This window comes from Aptenodytes patagonicus, chromosome Z (genome assembly GCF_965638725.1).
Source record: "Aptenodytes patagonicus chromosome Z, bAptPat1.pri.cur, whole genome shotgun sequence".
NCBI lineage: Eukaryota > Metazoa > Chordata > Aves > Sphenisciformes > Spheniscidae > Aptenodytes > Aptenodytes patagonicus.
In genome coordinates, this window is record NC_134982.1 from 51689181 (window position 1) to 51712681 (window position 23501).

Genomic DNA, 23501 nt, shown 5'->3' on the forward strand with positions numbered 1-23501 from the left:
TAACACTAAGCTAGGGTGCACATTTGCCTGTTTGAAAAGCCAGCTGAACCACCTCTGTTCAAGCCTTCCTTGGCATGTGGCGATGAGATGTTTCAAACAGGAAGAGTGCATCAGCTCAAGCAGCATGCTTCTGCTTTAGCTTTCAGTTCCGTAGCTTGCAAGCAACAAAACAGCAACAGTTTTCTGTTCAAAGAGCAACAGAACAGCATATTTTTCATCTGCTAGCATTTAAGGCCCTACCATTTCTTTATATTTATTCTCTAGCCCCTTTATCATCTCTATTATTACCTGCTTTAGATGACCTGAACTCCGTGTCTGCACCTGCATGTATGCACATGGGAGATTGCTTAAAGAAACTTAAAAATTAAGACAAATCACATTTTTAAAGATACTTGGATCACACTAGAATAGAAGTGGAATTTAGGACGTTTGGAGCATGTACTTACAGAAATTACAGGCAGACACCTATTAGTTCATACAGCCCATCTTCTCAGGTGTACCAGTTCCCAGGTAGCAGTACAGCCTATTGTACTTTCAGTGCTCCCATTAATTCTCCTGAATGACCACTCTGCAGCTTAATACAGATCACATCTGCTGGCTTCAACTTCTACCACCTTTAGTGGCTGCTCATTTAAACAGCACTCACACAACAACCACACATATGCAAGTCTAAATTAGGCTATGACTGGTCTGGAGTGGTGTAGTTTTTCCTGACTAGACACTTCAAAGCAGTAGATTAAAATATTTGGTGTATTTCATAGGAAGTCCATCTTCAGACAGAAAATGCTGCAGAAATACGACCAATACCACCCAAGTTCAGCAGGAAAAGCAGGATGTTACTGGGGCATATGGCAGAGCCAGGAAGCACAGAAGTTTTAGAACTGGTGAGAGGTGGCAAGTGCTAACTGGGTCTGTTAGGATTTCACTGTAAAAGATAAGCATGGGGAGCTGCACCAGTAGGCTGACAAAGCAAGTCTCAAAAAGAATGGCCTACATGTGCACGTGTAAAAATGCTTACCATAGCTATGTGTGCTTTCAGACCAGATCATGGGGGGGGGGGGGGCGAGGCGGGGAAGAGGGGTGGGAATCGGATAAATTGCCTGGCTTTTTCCTCTTCTTCCACCCATAGCCAGAGATCTGCCAGCACAGCACTGTGTAACACACACCCGGCCAGGTGGGGTCAGGTTTCATCTTTATCTAGCAGCAAACAGCAAGAGATGGTTCTCTTCCTCTGCCTCCAGACATTTACACCACTTAAGGAATAGGAAAATCGAAACGTAACTGTAGCAACAAAGAAGTTGGGTTCATGTATTGTAATTTAAATATGCCATAATGCAGGAAGAGTGTGCTAATTCTATAATGCATAAACAATCGCAAAGAAAACAATTGAATTACAACTACTAAGAACTATGCACAGAGAGATTCTAGACTTCCACAGCACAGATAACCACTCTTACCCACTTCTACACACAATAAGCCTACCAAATACTGCGGCTGCATGTGCATACACGTGTCCATATGGAGCCACACACACAACCTATAATTCAGTAACTGCAGCAATCACAAAGTATTTCATTCCTATAGCTAAGGCTATCATGCTATATAGAGCAAGTATGAAAATAACTAGAAAACTAACAAGCTTTTACCTCTACAAACCTCAAACAGCTAGTCTGTATTAAAGAGAACAACTACAAACTGAAAAAAGTTACTAGGGTCAGCTGGTAAAGAAAAATTTCATATATTAGAGTTGCAGTCAGTATGAAATGATATTTTGCAGGTCAACAGCACCTTTTCTTTTGCTGAAAGGAACACTCATTTTTCAAAACAGAATGACACTTAGGGAGGGGAGAAAAACTCTTCAGGAGTTTTTTTTTTTTAATCTCTACAATTGTTCACACTAAGCCATATACACATGCACGCATAGACATAGCTCATTAGTAGCAATAACACCAGTACCTATACAAGGTTGTTTCATAGAGGAAATCCTATAATTCAGTATCCTATTTTGGGACCACCTTCAGACTGCAACTTGATTCAGATACTGCACATTAATTAAAAGGAATTATTACTCTTTCCTTCTCCCTCCCCCAAGTTGAGAGTCACTGCAAACAGTCCTTAATATTCAGTTGAATTTGAGTATTTACTCTTTGGAAGAAATACTTGACCACAGAGAGCTCTTGTATGTCTTTCGCAAAACAGATAAAATGTTTATCTCCACAATCAAAGGCAAAAGTATGACAAATGCAACTGCAAATAAAATCTCGAAAATCCTCACTGATTTTAATCTTGTGATAGATATTTGCTTATTAATTTTTTGGTTGGAAGTGCAAATCAAGTTTGTTTTTTGGCAAGCCTGTGACGGATGCACCCACTCTGAGTGAACAGTGCTTTGGTTCAGGTGTCACCGACAAGGAGGTCTGATTGAGGTCAGCCTCACTCTGCAAACCGTGAGAACTGTGCTAGGCTGTATCTTCACAGGGACTAAGGAATCTAGGCCATGTCTTATCAGGATCTAACAGTACCAGCGTGAGCTGGGACTAGACAAAACTAAAACTGCTACAGCTGCACACCTGCTCATACACCAAAGCAGGGTTTAACTACAAGTCAATCACTTTACACTATAAATATCTGTAGCCCCCCCGAGCCCATTGAACTCTCCCGTACGGCAGCAGACTGCACGGCACTGATCTCGCCCTTGAGCAGGGACACCTCTCAAGGTTAATCCTCAAGGTTGAGAGATCCCTTACCCACCATCTGATATCTATAATGAGGTAAATGATATTTTACATTAGGCCTGAAAGTATCATAGAATCATAGAGTATCTTGAGTTGGAAGAGACCCATAAGGATCATCAAGTCCAACACCCTGCTCCTCGCAGGACCACCTAAAACTAATAAACCATATGACTAAAAGCGTCATCCAGACGCTCCTTGAACTCTGACAGGCTTGGTGCCATGACCACTTCCCTGGGGAGCTTGTTCCAGTGACCGACCACCCTCTCAATGAAGAACCTTTTCCTAATGTCCAATCTGAACTTCCCCTGATGCAGCTTCATTCCATTTCCTCATGTCCTACTGCTGGTCACCAGAGAGAGGAGATCAGCACCTCCCCCTTCACTGCCCCCCTTGAGGAAGTTGTAGACTGACATGAGGTCACCCCTTAGCCTTCTCTTCCTCATGCTGAACAAACCAAGTGATCTCAGCTGCTCCCAGTAAGTCTTTCCCTCGAGACCTTTCACCATCTTGGTCGCCCTCCTCTGGGCACACTCTAGTAGTTTGATGTCCTTCTTATATTGAGCCACTCAAAACTGCACACAGTACTTGAGGTGGGGCCACACCAGTACAGTGTAGGGTGGGACAATCGCCTCTCTCAACCAGCTAGCTATGCTGTGCTTGATGGACCCCAGGGCATGGTTGGCCCTTTTGGCTACCAGGGCACACTGTTGACTCATATTCAACTTGTCATCAACCCAAACCCCCACATCTCTTTCCGCGGGGCTGCTCTCCAGCCTCTCATCCCCCAGTTTGCATGTATAACCAAGATTACCTTGTCCCAGGTGGAGAATTCGGCACTTGCTCTTAGATTTCATAAGGCTGGTGATTGCCCAGCTCTCTAGTCTATCCAGATCTCTCTGTAAGGCCTCTCTACCCTCGAGGGAGTCCACAGCTCCTCCTAATTTAGTATCATCAGCAAACTTGAAAACTTAATGTACATTTGACTCCTGCATCCTGATAGTTTATAAAAACATTGAAGAGCACTGGCCCTAAAATAGAGCCCTGGGGAACCCCACTAGTGACTGGCTGCTAGCCTGATGTAACCCCATTTACTATAAACCTGAGCTCGACCCATCAGCCAATTGTTCATGCAACATATTACAGACTTGTCTAGCTGCGTGCTGGACATTTTGGCCAGAAGGATACTGTGAGACAATACCAAAAGCTTTGCTAAAGTCCAAAACCCCACATCTGTTGGCTTCCCTTAGTCAACTAGATGGGTGACCTTGTCATAAAAGGAAATTAAGGTGGTTAAGCAGGACTTTACCTTTGTGAACCCGTGCTGGCTATGACCAATGACTGCATTGTCTCTCAAGTGTTTTTCAGTAACTCCCAGAATAACCTTCTCCATAATTTTTCCAGGCACTGAAGTGAGACTGATAGGCCTGTAATTACCAGGGTCTTCCTTCTTACCCTTCTTGAAAATTGGGTTAAATTACTGCTTAATTACCATTCAATTATTGCTTAATTGATTACCATTTAATTTTCATTCATTCAATCAATCATCGATTAACTATCATTTGATCATTGTTTAGTCATTAATAAAACCCTTTTAGTTAACCTCATAATGATTACTTCTCTTAATAATCCACCTGCAACACATCTTTTTATACACTAGACAACATGAACAACTTTACCAAATAAAGTTTAATTATAACTTAATGAAGTTTAAAAAATCAGGTAGAGATGTGCCATTTTAAAACCAAAAGACACTATGCCGTAACATATGTAGAAAAATAGCCAAGCATACATATAGTCAGCTTAAAATAAAAATACGTGGTGCACAAGACAAATCTCCAACACTGAAATGCAATTTCAATGGAGATACCGGAATTACTGACCCAGTTAAGAAACAAAGTGCTGTACATAAAAGGGAGTTTCAAAATGTTCCAGAAACATTTTAACAAAGTACGTATTCTCATCAGAACAGTTACTGCTGTTCTGAAATCTGAAGGCACAGGAAGCTAAATTGTCTCCTCAGAAATGACCTGCCTATCTTGCCAAGAAACACTGGATTGTGTTCCCTGTGTACCCACAAAAAGTTCAAGGCCATTACAGCTAAAAATGCCCATTTGGAAAATGCCTTGCAGGTCATATCTCAGTGGTGGTTAAGTCACCTGGAGTTTTATTGCCAATGTAAAACTGCTGTAAATCTCAAAAGGTTTGGCTTTCCTATGAAATGCCCATGTATACAGCAGCATATGGCTTACCTATGTTGATAGGTATCCAGTGAGCGGAAAAACCTAGAATAAAGGTGTGTCAAGGCTAAGAGTTATTTTTCCAACGAGTTTTAAAGTAAGTTGTTCATACCTGTAAATGCTGAACAGGTTCATTTCAGCTCCCCAAACTGAAAGCTGCTGACAAAACCATAAGCAACTTGCAATGTTTGTCTACTAAATATGAAAGAAACTTTATGTATCTCGATTCTTAGTCAGTGGCTCACTATAAGGAAATAAATAGGCAATGTGAAAAGTGTATTCTGACACCAAATAACCACAGGATGACACTATTTGAACTCCACAATGAATTTCTAGTTATATTAACTACAGCTATTCAAAATTGTATTCTCATACAATAGACAGAAAATACCTGTACAGCATTGTCGTAGTTTAACCTCAGTTGGCAACTGAGCACCACACAGCCACTCGCTCACTCTCCCCACCCCCCCAGTGGGATGGGGGAATCGGAAGAGTAAAAGTGAGAAAACTCGTGGGTTGAGAGAAAAAACAGTTTAATAATTGAAATAAAATAAAACATAACAATACACAAAGCAAGTGATGCACAATGCAATTGCTCACCACCCGCCGACCAATGCCCAGCCAGTCCCCGAGCAGCGGCCCCCCCGGCCAGCTTTCCCCAGTTTATGTACTGAGCATGACGTCACATGGTATGGAATACCCAAGTTTGGGTCAGCTGTCCTGGCTGTGCCCCCTCCCAGCTTCTTGTGCACCCCTAGCCTTCTCAGTCCGTAGAGCATGGGAAGCTGAAAAGTCCTTGGCTAGTGTAAGCACTACCTAGCAACAACTAAAACATCGGTGTGTTACCAACATTGTTCTCACCCTAAATCCAAAACACAGCACTGTATCAGCTGCCAGGAAGGAAATTAACTCTATCCCTGCCGAAACCAGGACAAGCATGTAGTTAGTAATTTTACTTCTATACATCCTCTTAAAAAACAGGCATATCACAGATAGGATATGATTTTCTGGATGCAAATTCAGTCTGCCAACAATTTAAAGAACTTTCATTAATAAATTGCAGAGATTATCCTATGTCACAAACTATCCAACCTTATCCAACAGCCTACTAATAAAATGTGTTTTAAAATGCTTCACAACAAACAACTGCTCTTGTAAATTTTGAGTTTTGTTTTTTTCTAGAGGAAAAAACCCTCAATTTCTAAAAACATCAAAAAAACAATCCTGTGGAATGAATTGTGATAAATACAAACATTTCTCAAACTGAAGACCTTTCTGTTCTTTGTGATGCAAAGGAAATATTTTCTATGTATTACACTAACACACAAGAGAGGACTGAGACATTACACCTGGTCACTTCTGGTTTGTTCCTCAGGACACAGCCAAACTTTTCAGGATACATCTGGATTCAGCAGGTGGTCTCTTGCCCGCCCTCCAGATACCCACCTTCTCGGTTGTGTCTGTTTCACCATTAGTTTGAAAGTTTTCTGTGAAATAGAAGTGTTTGGTTTGTTTAAGACTTGGGTTATGTGACAGCAGGGGATGACAACCAGATGAGCAATTTGGCAAGATCTGGAGCAGCTTCTTGGCCAAGGGTGCAGGAGGGCGGGTGGGAGCAGCCACTGGGCATCCAGCTTGCTGCAGGCAGACCAGCCTTCCCCAGGGGGCAAGCCCTGGGTCAGGGACCCCCACTCAGCTTCCTGGCCCCCAGGTACAGCCTCACTGATGTTAGGTGCATCTACAAGTACTCTCCAGTGCAGATAGCTGACAACTTGTTAAAAAGCTGGAGGAGATAACAGATGGATACTTTGATTACTAAGGTTTTCTTTTTCTCCCCAGTAAAAAAAACCTGATTCACCTGCACCACATTTACTCATTTATTCTGACTGCAAAAGTGCTTCAGCCAGTTGGCTTTGACATACCCATGCACCTGCTGTTAATTCTCTTCTGTAAAAATGCTGCTTTTTAGTTGCTCTCAAGCATATTTTGCACTAGAAACACCCTTCCTATTCTTTTCCCAATACATTCTAGACTAAGCTCATGTCACACAATAAAAAATTACATGCACTAGAGACAGAACTACTACATGACATTTGCAAAGCAGAGTCATGCCAGCTATTCAAGACAACCTAGTTGAAAAATTAATTAGAACAGTACTTTTTCTTCCTAAAAGCACAAGCTTGGGTGGGGGCGGGGGGGGGAGGGGAGGGAGAAGTACTCCAAAAGACATTAAGAATCATAAGAAACGAGACTAACTTTCAGGCTCCAATCTCACTCCAACCAACGGAGCAGAAAGGGAAGGTACACACTGCCACTGACATTTCCTCCCAAAAATCTCAGTGCGGCAGCTTTCAATGCTACCTCCACTACACTGCAAACAGTTTTGCTTTACACACGAGAACACTGCAGCATGAAAAGTAAGCCATTCTAAAGCAAAGAGCACACAGTTGTAAATGTGTTCTGTGTTTCTATCCAGGGCAATAAAAATTTAAATAGCATGACATTTTTTGCTCAATTTATCTTCACAGTCACTGGTTTCATTGTTAACCTCCTTGTTGGTAGAAAATGTTTTTTTTGTGCACTAAAACTCAACTCACAGCAAAGCTCTCTGCTTCTCAATTTAATGCAGTTTGAAAAACAGTACTTTATATCACACTAACAGGTGTTCAGAAACAGATGTTGTGAATGCACAGTCAACCGCAGTGCTTGTGCTATCTGGAGTCTTAACTAGGCTCTGATTTCATTAAACAAAAATTAACAAGCTGTCCGGCTCTTCTTATCAGGCTTCATTCCCACAACTGACTGGAGAGTTCTGTTCTGGATTAGCAAGTAGCTACCACAACAGCACAAGACCTTCTCAAAAAATCCTACCCCCCCAAAAAAAATCCCCAAAACAACCACACCACAATCCTCCCCACCCACAGATGAGGGTATTTCATTCTTTAGCTCAAAGCCAGACAGCATTTGCTGCTTACTTCCTATTAGCTTTCAGTTACAGTTATGTTCCTACACTGACTTCTGCCTTTGAAAGTCTCTTATCTGTGAATTATATTAAGAACAAACTACCTTATTAACAAAGAAATCAGAAAACCTGTTCTGGAAAGGAAAAAAAGTGACCAAGAACATGTTGGATATGAAACTAGATTTGCTATTTGTCACATACACTATGTCTACAGAAGGAAGCGGTCAGTACTCAGTTGTCCGAAATGTGATTTCATGCATAATCATTGCGCTGCACTTAATCCACTTCCCATGGGGGTACCTCAGGAGGTGCCGAGTGTGGCTGTATGTGAGGGAGCTGACTTTCTCAAGCAGACTAGTGGTACCCACGCCAGACAGGATTTCTGAGCAGACTACGGAAAGTAAGTCTGGACTAGCTACTGCAACTGCCACATACAGACATGACCCAGACTCACCTAACCTCAGAGCACAGCCCCCCGCCAAATGTCTCCCCCTTGCCTCTCACATGCTCTGTACTTCACTCCCTGCATGGGCATCTGTGTGGAAAAGGGGACTGATTTGTGCACAGTTGATAGCTGGGCATCAAGAGCTAGCTCTAACTTTGTTTTTAAGATACAGCCTACAATGCAGTGCATTGCTATCTTACATGAACGAATCAAAACTGCAACACATCAAAACTAAAATAACTATTTCCAGGTTATTGTAGCAACAACAAAAAAATATCTGGACTTAAAGGGTTTGGTTTTTTTGCTGCCTTATTCTAGGAACTTCATGCATGAAATGCATTTTTGGCTACAGTGCTATTATAAAACATTTACTTATTTGTCAATAACTAGTACATATTACCTCAAGAGAAGCTCAGAGCACACAGCCAACTCAGACACTTTTGTTTCAATTTCACAGAAAGATTCTTTTGCCCTGAGGGGTAAGAGAGGTGCCTGTGCTGAACACAGACATGAATTTCTCATTTAGTTGATGCCAGCTAGAAAGCCCCCTACCTATTAAGTCAATATTTTTAATCACTGAGAGCAATTAAGACACCAGTGCAGTGTTTTCACCAATGAATGAAAAATCAGAGTTAAGGTACAAAGAATAAACATGAGATCAACTAATCTAGCTTATTTATCAAACATGGCAGTTTTTTATTTGCATGGTCACACTTTCAGATGATGGATGGAAGCACAAAGCACACCTTTAATTAGAAAAAATGTTATTATGCCCAAAAGCACAAATGATATTGTTGATACAACGGGGTAATTACACCTTTGAAGATAGGCTTGCAAATCAGCGCTTCTGTACTCTGACACCCAGCCTCCAGGTCCCCTTCCTACTCTAACACTGATTTAATCAATTTAACCCAAGTTAAATGAGTATATAGCTTAACAATAAAAGCTATAGAGGAAAAATAAGGAAGGCGATTATCAAAAAAACACTTCCTAGTTTTTTTTCTAAATTGTAGCACAGTCTCAGCAGGCAAGTGGTGGAAGTTCCAGCACATGAGTCATTTAGTACTAAACTGTACAGAGCATTAGTTAAAAAAACAGAAGAAAACCCCACACATGAACAGTCACATCTTGGCAAAGAAATTAACAGATGAATGAGCAGATCTTTTCCATTCCATTTTTCTTAATCATTCTGTGGGAAAGAAATCAAAAAGTCTTTAATGTACGTTAAAAAATTTCATTAGCAAAAAAATAAAATTGCTTCAGTTACCATTTAAAGACTTGACAAAAACTTTGAGAATCAGTACCAAGCAGGTGAAAGAACTACAACTTTTTTCCCTGAACTTAGTATACTCCCAGCATTCTAACACAGGCATAACTCTTCATCTTGGGCCACAGTGACTTTGTTGATATAATTTGTGAAGTCAATTTTGTGACAGGATTCTCATAGCAAAGGCTGGTAATTACTGAATTAGTATAAAACAATATGCATACATATAAAGATTTTTGAGTATAACACATTATCATGAATCATATTGCTTACTATTTAAGAGGAATCAGTTTAATAGTTAAAAAAAAAAGACACAATTAGGAGGCTGAGGGCAGGCATAGGCTTTGCCATGAGCACTCTGACTTTGAGGAAGCGTCCTGACCTCTTCCACTTTACATGTGTGGGAAACTGAGGCATAATGACAATATTATTTTATAACTCAAGATAGCCAAGGACATTCCTACTCAACTTAGTTCTAAGCACATGCATTTCCACCAATTTATGGATTTCAATGTATGTCTTCTCGCGCAATTAGGACATTGAAACTGCTCCGTGATGCTAAAGACAGAGGGCAACCCTTTGCCCTGCAAAACTGGCCAACAAATGTTTATTAGTTTTTAGAATTCTGCATGGTAATCTTTTACATTTTTATGAGAAGGCATTGGAAAGAACAAGATAAAAATATGGTAACTTTTCATATAAAGCAACAGCTATATTTCTCAGCAGAACTGTTTCTGAACTCTGCTCACAGAACTCTGAAGTTGCCATGAATGGTCTGCCTTGGAAAAAAACCCACTGAATATACACTGCTGATAATTTTAATCTGTGATGAATTTTAAAAAACCTCTACACGTCTGTCTTGATATCTGCTTTCATTGCATTCTAGCAATATAACTATAGAGTCATGTATTCAGACCTTTTCATGATGAAATCACAACATTCTTTTTAAAGGGAATCTTTTCAGTTATTCAATTTTGCTGCTCAGAACAAACATAACAAGTGGTCTTTTGCAGGTCTGGCAGTAATACAACATGTTGTTTCTCAACTAACATTATCACTAAGTAAAGACTAGTTTTAATCCTTCTTTAGGTGGGAAAGACTGACTGTAGTAAGCTATGTTATGAATATATTGCAGTGGCTACAGTATCCACAGATACTACTTTACTACTAGACATGCAAAATTATAGTACCCACATACAGAGTTTAGAGTATGATACCTATCAAGTTTTATATACTTTTAGTAGTTTCATTTCCCCTACGTCAACCCCTATGCCAACCTCGTCTTCTGTATTTATAAAAGCTCTGCAGTATACTCAGCAGCTCTTTGACAAAACATCATTCTTCTTAAAAACCCTAATGGGTACAGCAAGTCTTTTCTTTAGGTAACATATTAATATATCGCACATGCAATTGTTATACTTATCAATGTTTACTTGCCAGGTACATGCCAAGTAAAGATAATCCCAAAAACATGAAAGAGAAGATGATTTGCCTTCTTTGCTACAATTAGGCAACAACACAGGACTATAACTGTGCCAGAGAGCACTGCACTTCTTAATGTTTATTAATACACAGGTTTGCATAAATCACTAGAATTTTGTATATTATTTTGAATGGATTTTCATATGACATAACGGTTTTAAAATGCCTCATCTTTTTCTCAAGATACAGACGTTATAGTTAAGGCTTGAGACTACAAATAAGAGGCAAAAGCCTTGCAGATGAGACAAGTTACACAATAAAAATAAGCTAAAGAAACAAAATATGATTTGGAAAGAAAACTGACTTACTAATGCTCACCTACAGAAGTTACCTGGAGAAACAGCAACATCCTGTTTACTGATGCATGTATTTTCTAGTACATCACCATGTCAAAAAAACTGCATTTCTTTGCATGATTATTCTTTGCATGATTGTTCTTTGCCAAGCAGTATTAAATTGGAAATAGATTCTTACTTTTAATCAGTCAAAACAACAAAGAAATCTATAGTTAAGTCATTGGTTGATTTGTGGCCACTAATATGCTTCTACTGCTTTGTATTTAGCCAAATTTTCAGTCGTCTTTTGGGGTTTTTTGTAAACTAAAGGGGGAAAAAACCCTTAAGTTTGAAAGTTTGTTGTCTAGATAAATGCCAGCCAAAGACCACCTGCTTTAGATTTTCTACATACAAACAGAAACGGTGATAAATGGACTGATGGTTCTTCCAGTCTGAAGAAGCCTCTACAACATTGTTATCCAATATTCTACAGAAAGAGACATTAATATCATAATTGAATGAAAACTAAGATCTTTAACCTCTAGTCTGTTTTGTGATAGTTTTTTAAAATAGGCATTCAAATGTAACTTTAAAACAAATTATGGGGAATCCATTAGTACCCTTAGAAAGTTATTCTGATGATTAAGCAAGCTCAGTCTTTGCCCCTTTGTTTCCGTATAGTTCAGCTACACAAAAACTTTATCATCCCTCCCCCTCCCCTTTAACTTTTTTCCTCCCTTTCTCAAACAACATTTTCTCAACCTCCTCACTTTTCAAAAGGCAAGAAACAGGAAGCAGTACAAGTAAGCATCTGGAAGGTGTGCGTATAGGGGGAGATCACACATCACTTGCCTTTTACTATTATTTTCATTATGTATGACATTCCAAGTAAAGCATACAATATATTGTTTTCTTTTTGAATAAATTAATCAAGACTGTAGAAATTTTCCCTGCTTCACAATCTACCTTGACATTTTTGCCATGCATGTATTATATTTATTTAAAAAAAAAAAATTAAAGAAATATTCTGTCTGTCTTGTCTATGCATCTAGCTTCTGTAGGATGACCTACCTGGTACAGCTCAAATCTTAAAGGAATAAAGATATTGGAGTGATGGAGGAATTGGGAATTTAGGAAAAATGAACCCCAAACTAGTAAACATCTTCCTCCTTAACCCTTCCCTCAAGGGAAGTCCCTTGCACTATTATGCTGCTGTTAAGGCTGAAACTGGTATTAGCTAGAGTTTTGTGCACCTTTCATCTTTCTGCCAGTATTTCAAACAAACAAAGCAATCACCCTCAAGGTGCATCAAGCTACCAGATACTCAGCCTCTAGTGTTTTTCCTCTTTGTGCTGCCTCTGTTCTCCCTGCAGTACTGCACTGCAAAGCAAGCATGTCGAATCCTGGGGGCAGCAGGGACAGGAGCCAAAAGTTAGAAAACAAAATAGAAAGAACAAGCCAAGTGACCCTTTTGTGCTGAGTCTACCTCTTCCATACAGTGAAGGTGAAAAACAGCCCTTCGAAGTGATTTGAACTCGGTGCTTCTTGCTACAGAGTCCTTTTACACTTATGTTCCCAGAAGTTCTGTTGAAAGAGGAGGCCGTGCTTCCTGCTCCTGCCCTGTGTTGTCCAGGTCTCCACGTTAGGCCAGCATGGTCTTCAGACACTGCCCCTACCTACTTCTTGCTTCCTCATCCCTTCCTCAAGAATATCTATACTTCTCTCCTCCATACACGTATGGTGAAGAAAAAAAAGTCACTAAATGATTCATTTTGTAATGGCCAAAATAGTATCTACTTACAGCAGATGTTAGCCGTGTGAAACAAAATCTTAACACTGTAAGATAGCACAGCAATGAAGTTACATTCTTTTTCCCATTGTGGGCACTTCAATTCCGCTGTCACATTACCTGACGGTATTTGCTTATCCACACTGAATGAACACTTTCAAGTACAAAGACCTAGCTCTGGAGAATTTGTTTGGGAGGGAGGAAACGGAAAGGGAAGAAATGAGATTGTTTACAAGAAAACATATTTGAAAACAGTATCAGCAATTGTGGTATGGATCAGAGGCATACTGTCTCCAAGCAATCTCTCTTACATTATTTGAATTAGTTACCTGCTTGCAAACAGGCAAGGAAGGAAAACAAAACACACAGACAAAACACTGCCCTCTTCTTTCCAACCTTCTGACCTAAACAAAACCCCTAATGGAAACCTGAAAAATAAACAGTGTTTTGACCGTGATATTTCTCATGCCAAAACAATCACTAGACATACAGTACTTCTGCTGATAAACTTGAAAGTCCTGAATAACAAATATGAAGTATAATACTTGTGTTTCCTCGCTATGAAAAGAATGCTGCTGCCGCACAGAGTAAAAATCTCTATAAGTATAAGCATGAAGACTCAAGTGTTTCTCACATCAGTCAAAACCATTTGCCCACTTGAAACAGGGAAATACAGATTCCTTTACTCAAGATCAACTACGGAAGTTTTCCAGACAGGCAATACAACAGGCAATCTTTTTGTAACACACATGACAAAGCTGTAAGGAAAATGGCAGCAGCAACCATTGCAGCTCTTTGTATCAGGAAGGACTGTCAGGTTCCTCCCAGACCTCTTTTGTAAACTATGCTGATGAAGACTGCAGAACAAGCCAGAGACAGTGAAATGAATTACAAGGCTTAGCTCATGATGGATTTTAACACCAGATGCTTCCAAGTCTAAGCTTGAAAAAACATGCTTTGCCAACACTACCTACTCTGTTCTCCACTGTCTGTTGTCTTACTCTACTCTTTTGACAGGTAAACTTAATCAGCTATTTCTCTTGGCGAATATTTAGTTCCCTAGACCACAAGGTAAGTATATATTAGCTATTTAGAAGGATCATCCTGGCTTCAAGTGTTGTTATGGAGAAACATGACAGACCATAAAAATTTCCTAACATACAAATCCACTACCTTTTCTGGTACTGCCAGGGTCAGGAAAGCCCATGGATACTGGTACATGCTTCCTTTTAAATGAAACTATGCTTGTGTTTTAAACACAGCGGAACTTTGTCCTATGCCAGGATCACAGCAATTTGGAGATACAAAGCACTAAGTAGCACAAGGGCTTCATTTTCTCTCAAGAACTGCTGTGGCAAGTGACCAAAAAACAGGAATTAAACAGACAAGTTTTGGAAAGATAAAAATAGCCCAAACTAGCATATTGCCTCTTACAAAAGAGTTAAAATGGCAGATTTTTGATTTTGAGAGAAGATACACTATTTTCTTTAGTCCTACGGAGACTTTTGCCCCTTTCCCCAGCTACCTGGAACTCCTAAGAAGTTTTGCAGCCACTTTGAAGAAGAGATTGTAATAGCTTTGAAGTATATACAATTGGTAAATATCTTCATCCTGACCTTTACAAACTTTGTGGTAAGCATTCTTTCTGCACACTACAGAACTGCTGGCAAACTCCATTATCACTGAAAATTTAAGCTGTAAAATTCAGTGGAACCCTCTCTGTTCAAGGGGGAAAAAAAAAAGAAAGGTCTTTTCTGCCTTCACATTCCTCTTAGTTCTGTTTGCTTTTGTTTGTTGGTTTGTTTTTTTTTTTTTGTAAATTTTTAAATAACATCATAGTATTTCATTTGTATAATCCTTTCCAGTGAAAGGTCTGGAGATGAGTCAGTAGGGTTTTGCTGGAGGGTACAATCAAGTCTGCATGTAGAACTGACTTAGGTAAATCAACTCAAATGAAAAACAAGCAGCAACTACTATGACTAAACTGTCAAACAGTTGTAAGGTGACAATTCAGTTTACCATAGAAAGTTTCCCTATTTTAAATGAGATCCTATCTCCTTCAATGCCACACAACTGTTCATTTTTTCTTTTCTGTGGGTGGGTGGAGCGGGGGACATTTTCCTTGAATCTGCTGACAAAGATAATCCTGTGTATATTTGGAAACAAAAAAACCAAAGCCACACACCAATTCCTTTGCCTGGGATAACAATTTTTATCTGAAAGTTAAGATTAAGGTGTAAGAAGTATGCATTTAGATATAAGTTACAGTTGCTCTTTAACATGTTTTTCCATTATGGTTGCTCTTTCTCAAATAAAGGAAAGGGCTTTTAAAGAGGGTGTCAAGCTCTTTAAATTTGTAACTTTACTTTTACTAGCAACTTCTGCAAAGAGCACAAACTACAGTTGTTAAATCTAGCATTTAAGTACAGCCTGAAATCCTATCCCAGCCCAAAACATTTCCCTCATTTTTCCTACCCCTCACAAAAATAGAGAATTCTATAATTTGAGACTCAAGGTGTCTCCAAATATTTTACAGGTGCCAGACCTTTCCCTTTGCACTTTACAGCAAGTCAACAAATACATCTAGTGAGGGAACATGTTCTTTCTAGCTTTCACCTTCAGTCCTCTTTTATTGCTTAGGCTGAACACAGAAGTAGTGAGGGAAGAGGCAAAAGAAAGCAAGGAAAGCCAGAAGTAACTCAGCCAATCTACAATCAAGCTCCAGTACATCTTGCTTGAACAGTTTAACATCATGTTGTTCTAGCTTTCCACCCAGCTCCTATGCAGGACATTATTGCCTGTGTAGCAGAGTCAGCAGAAGGAAACATGCTCCTGACTTGCGGTTGCCCCAGGTCAGCACGCTGGCCTGATCAGAGAACATCCAGGAATCATCACATCTGCTGCTCCGTTTGCTCTGGGCTTACAATCAGCTTCTAGCACAGACATTAGAGAGTGAGTATGAGAGGTAAGAAAGTGGAAGAGAAAACAAAACAAAAAGATCTGTTACCTGTCTTGCCAAAAAATGGATACTGCATTTGTCAAAATACTGGAAAACAGAACTAAAATAACCAAACTTTCAACGTCACTATTCTTCATTACAGTAACTAGATGAGCACGATGCAGTGACAGCGCCTTCATTGCCAAGGTGCACTTGCTTCCTAAATGGATATGATTTCCCCTTTTTCTCCCCAAAAAGAAGGGGTGATGGCTCACGTGCGAGGTTCAGCACGAAGGCCAGATATGGCTGCGATCCTTTCACGCAGGATAATCAGTCACTTCCCCAGAGCCCTCTTTGTCTGCCACTCAGCCACAGATCATTTGGTTTAAGGTATTCATTATTCAGTCTCTCCCTCAAACAAATGCCCCCTCTCTCCCAGACGTGCAGCCAGAACTGTGGCTGGTGAATCACTATCCACAGCTGGGTAATTAATGAAGCCTATTGTATTCACATCAGTAGCATTATCCCAATTCATTCACAGGACTTCCCATGCAAATAGATCAGATTGCCACATCTTACAAATGAAACATTTAACGTTAATTTCTCTAGAAAACATCCGTCACGATAAGGATAACCACTTTAGAAGCACCAGTGCAAATCTTTCAAATAGTCCCATGAATACATAGACTTTTTTTACAATAAATTAGTTTCTCAAACCACTGCTTCTTTAAGGATTTTGTGCATCTATACTACAAAAATCAGCTCAAACTGAATTCCTTCATGCTCTTTAACTGGTGACAATGAATTGTGCGCTGTATCAAACAGCACTGTGAATTCTCCAGGAAATACACTATTAAATTAAGACTCTAAAATCACCAAAAAAAAAAAAATCAAGGATTTTTACTACTTGTTATGAGAACAAACTTACAGTGTTATGTTCAATACGGGAAATTCCTAGAGCCCAAACCAAGATACTGTTAAAAGTAACAAACAAAGACACCGGCAAGTCTTAAGTCATTGATTTACCTATGTATTAAAAACCACATAGATAGATTTCAGTCTAAGGGTTAAAATTTAAAAAAGCAAAAAATCCCTAGGAAGAATAACAGGCACACAGGTTCTTCTAAATACTAGGCTACCGGTTTAATTTGCTGATCTTCAAAATGTGGCCATCCTCCGCTGGGGAGCTGCCCTCATTCTTTTCTGCAGGCCCTTGTTGCTAGGGTTGCAGCTGCACGGCCCATTCCTGTTGAAGCACATGTCTTTGGAGGGGGGCACAAAGGGTTTCATTATCTGCTCCTCTAAGCAGGCACAGCACCACCAGAATAGAGCATTCCCCCTTCTCCCCCCACCAGAAAGTAGGCAGGCAACCCCCGCTGCTCCGTAGTGACCACTTACATATGAAGAGCTGCAGAAGGCATCCAGTGCCCTCGCCTCGCTAAGCCACCTGCCACCACCGCAGGTTGCTCCCCTTCCAGGGTCTTCAGAAGCTGCTCATTTATGATCCAGCCATCTTTATGCACAACTTGATGGGAAGTTCACACTGTAGTTCGACTTAAAAACTAGTGAGATGAAATTTGGTTTTTTAAAACCAGTAAGAACAGTCTCCTAGTATTTCTAATCTTCCAGAAAGAGTTGTGTTTAAAAGTCCTGGCCTTCTCTGGGACATACAGATTGAAGACACAGAACAGAAAAGAACACAATGACCAAATCAGCACACCATGCTGTGGTCTAAAGCGCTGTTCATTCACACTGAACTACCTTCCCAGGGTTTAATTTAAATCTTTATTGGCATTAACATTGGCAATTAACAACATTCTATGAACATGTTTACACGGTTGTGCCACTTGAAGGGGAGAGGGATATGGGCAGTGTTTCCATTCGGAAAATTTAGCTAAATAAATAAATTAAAAAAACAAATTCAAGATCATGAAAAGCTAATTGTTTCTTGGACTGGTTTTTGTACCAGCTTGCTTGTAAATGCCAGTATATTGTTAGCAATTTCCTATAAAGAAGTTGTTTAGCATTTCTAGTGTCAGAGGAAAGAAAACAGGCAAAAATAATTGGTCTTCACTTTGGACTCCTCTTCCTCAGAGCAAAAAATTCATTGTTGAACAGCAGAAAATGAATAGAGAAGAGAAAGAAATTAACTCTCCATGAGAACCCTGAGTATCAACACATAACAACTCATAAAACATGTTTTTTGAGGCTACATGCAAATAAGTAGTTTACAATGGAAACTGGGAAGATTTATTTCATGGAAAGCAACATGAAATGATCATTAGTTTTACATTAATAAGCATATGCAGAGAGTACACGGGCAGCAACAGCATTCTCACATTTGGTGTCAGACTACTACACAGCAAGAGGTGGAAAGGAAATCACTGTTTTTCTAGGCCTTAACTAAAGGTCAGACTAGTTTTTCACTTGATGTTATCAGATCAGCAGTCATGTACCTGAAGGTCTGTCTCTATCAACAGTGGAGGAAACATTTGGGATTTGTGCCAGCTCTGAGGAACCCAAGTCTCCATAGAAGGCGATAGGAATTGCAGCATTTGCTGCCCATAAGATTACCAGAGCATCCTGACAAGGTTATGCACTTACTGCACTCCCAAAGAGTCAGCGTATGACAACTTCCAGATACAGTCTGAAACTAAAAGGCTGCTACCTGTCCCATGATCTGACACCTGTGATCTAACACTGGGAGGACCATAGACAGAAGTATGATATTTTAACTCTGTGTTGACACAGGACATACGCAGACAGTCTAGTCTATTTCCTGGCAACCTTTTGAGAAACAGGTTAGATCCTCTCTAACATGTTTCCTCTTGGTATTTCTGCTGAGGTCTTTGAGCCCCATGTGATTACTTCTGAATGAGCACAAAGGAAGGCAGAAAAGAACAAGCCTAATTTCTGCAAAGGAATGTCTTTAAAAGTTCACATTTTTAAAAAAGCAACACATTTACAGTTAACTGTCTCAGTTCTGTGTAAAGCATTTAATAACCTGGGGGTGGGGGTGGGGGAACGGTCAGGAGTTTAAATAAAGAGAACCTGAAGAATACAGCTGGTATTATTTGAGGACCATGACTCAAATACGTCCAGTGCAGCATAAAGTTAATTGTTCTTCTAATCCAGAATTTGTGATGCCTTAACCTACAATTGTGGGCTTTCTTCCATGTGACTATCTCATAAATATTTACAGTAGGAATACAACAAGATCAAAAAAAGGTACATGAACCATGCTTACTTGTAATACTATGTATTTTAATACTTGATTCCACCCGCTCTTTTTCCTAGCCTGATCTCACATCTCTCTCTCTGTCTCCTGTTGTATAGGTCCGTAATTGGGATGGTAGAACAATTGGTAGGAATAACTTCAATTTCTGTGTTAAAGGTACCAATTTGCTAGAGCCCAAGAAAAGAAAAAAAACCAGTAAAAAAACACATGTATTTCACATTAGGCACCAAATAAGCCAGAAGTAACTGGAAGAATAAAAAGGGGTAAGAGTCAGAGGAGCGGAAGAACAACACATAGTGGTGCTGAACTAACTGCAATTCTTGAACATGCAATGTAGTCAATAATGCTGATATTTGTCAAAAGAGAGTGAATCTGCTTTTTATGGCACTAGTCCATCAATTTTTGAACATTTGAAATTAACTAGTATGTGTGTATATTATATTTTTATATAGAGACAGGCATTGCAAGCATTCCAATTGCTTTAGTGAGATGTGCACAAAGCTATCACCCTCAACTTGAGACTGAGACTTCAAAACAAATGCTGATTTAACTCGCTTTATAATATACTGTTATCCCAGACAGCTGCAAAATTTAGACACTGCTGGTAACACCAGTAGTAGTAGTCAGTGCATACTGGTCATCAACTTTCAGTCATTAATTCTGTACTGGTACTTTGATGAGGAAACAGAAAAAGTGTTTGGGATTTTTGCAGAAGTTCTGAAAACAATAGTCTAAAATACTTTCTTCCACTTCTTGATGAATGTCCTATTTTACTGTAATATTGAAAATGCAATATCTCAAAAATGAAGTACCTTCTAAAATGTACAAATACTAATAGCAGGACAATGAAATAGTGAAAAGCCTTTCAGAAGCTTTTCTGAGAAGTTATTGCTCTTAATTTGTGAAGTGATGGATGTTTCTTCTTTTCGTAATTGCTTGTTATTAATAACTGTGTTACTGAACATGTCCTCAGAATATAATCTGTTTCTGCAAAACAAGCTATTATTTCTGGATATACATGAATGTCTCTTCCTTCTAGAGGATTCTCAGCTATCTGGAAAAAAAAGCAGTGAAACAAACAAAAAACCACTTCCACACTTGAGTTCAGCTTGAACTACCAAATTAGTAATAGCTGCAGTGCTGCTCTACCATTGAGGCTTCCGGAAAGTAAATGCTATGTGACTTTGTTAAACATATATGGAAATGAAAGTATATCAATCTCTAGAGACTGGAACAAGCACATGCTTTTGTTACAGTTTGTTTTGGGACATATAACAAAGTCAGAACTTTCTGCAACAAAGCTTTACACCGGGGAATTTGATGCCTATTTACAAGGGGTTACTAGCCACAGCAATGCAATATATTAGGTTAACAAAGAGCATCCAAGAGCCTCCACTACTACATTAGTAATACACACCAAGCCCCTCATCCTTAAATGGCACTACAGTCAGTTTTTGCAGAGCTAGTAACTTTTTCCAAGGCTTTTAAAACAGAAGTAGTTACTGTTTTCACCCGTGCCACCCCATGAAGGACTTCATAATGTAACGTTATCCAGCAGCCTTCAAATTCTGGGTCCATCTAACAGCATTACCACAGCAGTAATGACCACTACAGCTATTTTGAGATACAAGCAGCTGAAAGGAACAGGAAGAGACAGAAGGTAACAGGAAAGGTTATAGTGTTATATTGTGGGAAGGAGAGAGGGAGAGGAGAAGTAAGGCAGAGCAGAGCAAAAGAAACTACGCTCATGAAGCAGGCCTTAAGTTTACATACAATATAAAATAACTGGGTGGGAGATTTGTTTGTTTTTCAACAAACAAAAAATTGAAAAAAGGGGGGAAGTAAAAGCACTTGTAATGATACCACAACAGATAACCCACTACATTAAGAAGCTCTGCTGAAATACATCTAAATATCCAGAGGCAAAGATAGTGCAGAAGATATTGAGGAGGTAGATGGAAAGCAGAAGAAAGAGGGTACCGAAACAAAGGAACCACTGTATTTATGAGAGTGCACTTGTTGACAAAATAATTTTCTAGACTGGCTTACCTGAAGGTAAATAATGATTTACTGTCAAAATTTCATGTTTTCCTTCTATGGCAACTCTGTTAACAATGAGAAATGTCAGCGGTCTTCCATGAGTTTGTTTTCCCTACCACAGATAAATCAAGTAATAACATCTGTGTACAAACTAGTCTGGGGATCTGCACTTTAAAATCAGCTGGGACTACAGAGATTGATGTCACAGTGTGGCTTTTAATTTACTTGTTAAGTCACAGTCCATTAAAAGGCAGAAAACATTCAATACAGCAGCACCCCGGTCTCTTATGGCAACTCAAGTTAGGAGCCTTATGTTAGAAGCATCTCAGAACACAACTGGAAAGTTAGGTAGCTAGATTTTCAGAAGTGCCAAGTACCCAGCAGTTTCCACTCAAAGCCTGCCAGATTTTTAAGAAGCAGGTGCTACTCAACTACAGATTTGGCTTGCTGTTTTAGAAATCAAACAATTCCTCTGGCACCCCCACCCCCCAATAATTAATTACAATGCTTCTCCATGCCTCCACTCCCTCTTCTGCATAAGGAAATTAACATCTTTTCATATATGCGTATAGCAAATAACTGCCACCCATGCATTCCTCTTTAAGAGAGGGTATTTCACATTTCCACCTCACCACAGTAAAAGCATCTTCCCCAACAATAGTGGCACTAACTTGAAAAGACTAGTCTTAAAAAAAGGAGCTAGGCTGGTATTACCACCCTCATTTTTTAATTCACTCATATTAACTAAAAAGCAAACAAAAACCCCAGTGAAGCCACTGCAACCCCACCACCACTATTTCCTGCCTGAGTCAATTCAAAAGCAGTATTCCCCTTCTGCCAGTCAATGGGATTTAAGGAAGTTACAGTTTGTTCCAGTTCTTCAAACGCCTGCACCAACGAGTCAATGTGCTCAGGATGTGCAAATGCAGTTCAGCCTCCAAACATGATTCACACTTAAGGCTGGTTGACCCAACTTGACTGACAGAATAACTGTTGACAAATACTTGGAATGAAGTCTAACAAACCAGCCTCAAAAGAACGGTTGGTCATGCATAATCCAGCCAGAGAGAGGCACAAATCTATCATGCAACAGGAGTAATGGAAATATTGGCCTGTTTACCCTTCCTCCCCAATTTATTCAGTAACAGATAACATTCCTAGTAGGATTAATAACTAGGAATCAAGAAAGACTAGAAGGATTAAAGATTGAAATATATTTCAATACAGAGAAAGACAGAAAGACAAGATGTACTTCTTCTGAATGCCTTAGTCAAAAGAAGGAATCAGATTCTTGAAAAATGCTGCAGCTACTAGCTCATGCTTAAAGAGGCAGGAGCAGCAAGAAATTACTTCATGCGTTATATTTAAAAAAAAAAAAAGACATCACAGAATGGTGTCTTGCAAGAAGCCTAATATGATTTGAATGAAGCATATTCCAAGAAACTAGATCAGTCTCTCCTGGACACAAGGTAGCATCCAAACGGCTCAACCAAACTGCAACAATTCTGGATTATGAGTAAACATGCAGGCTATGTGTCTGTGAAACTACAGAAAGGAAGCAAGATGTCTATGAAATTTGCATGTCCAAAGCTGAGTGTTAGTAAGGTTTTCAAGACAGTATTTTGAATCTATGTGCCAAAGTCCTGAATAAGTGCTTACTGGAACACATGCCTCCTTCAAGGGACATAGCTTAAAGTGCTTTTCCTTTAAGGGAGTACCCAGTAAGCCGTACATAATGTTAAAAAAAAAAAGATATAAAATAATCCATTCTATGTCCTTCAGTGTGCTGTAGCAATTGTTGATCCAAAAGAAGACATCAGAGTGGAAGAGTACTTTCTGTGGCAAAGATGAACCTGAAAGTTAAATTGGGCCATTAGCAAAACTCTGTTCATTGCTTCCTCTTTCCTTCTTGATACTAGATCATTAATATAGGAGAAAATATTATCCTTTTCCTTCTTTTGAAGAAAATGGACAGTTGCCATGGTTAGAAGTTCCACCCAGAATTCAAGAGCAAGATTTAGATATGGTAAGGGAAACACGTCTCCTCCACTTGTGTTCACTTTTGCATCCAGCCTGCTGTAAAGATCAGACTC

General features: G+C 39.5%; 1 protein-coding gene across 3 annotated transcripts in view; it reads right to left on the minus strand.

Moving 5' to 3' along the window:
- The window catches only part of CDC42SE2 (CDC42 small effector 2), an 87108-nt gene that overhangs the window by 42970 nt on the left and 20637 nt on the right, over window positions 1-23501 (minus strand). The window lies entirely within an intron of this gene.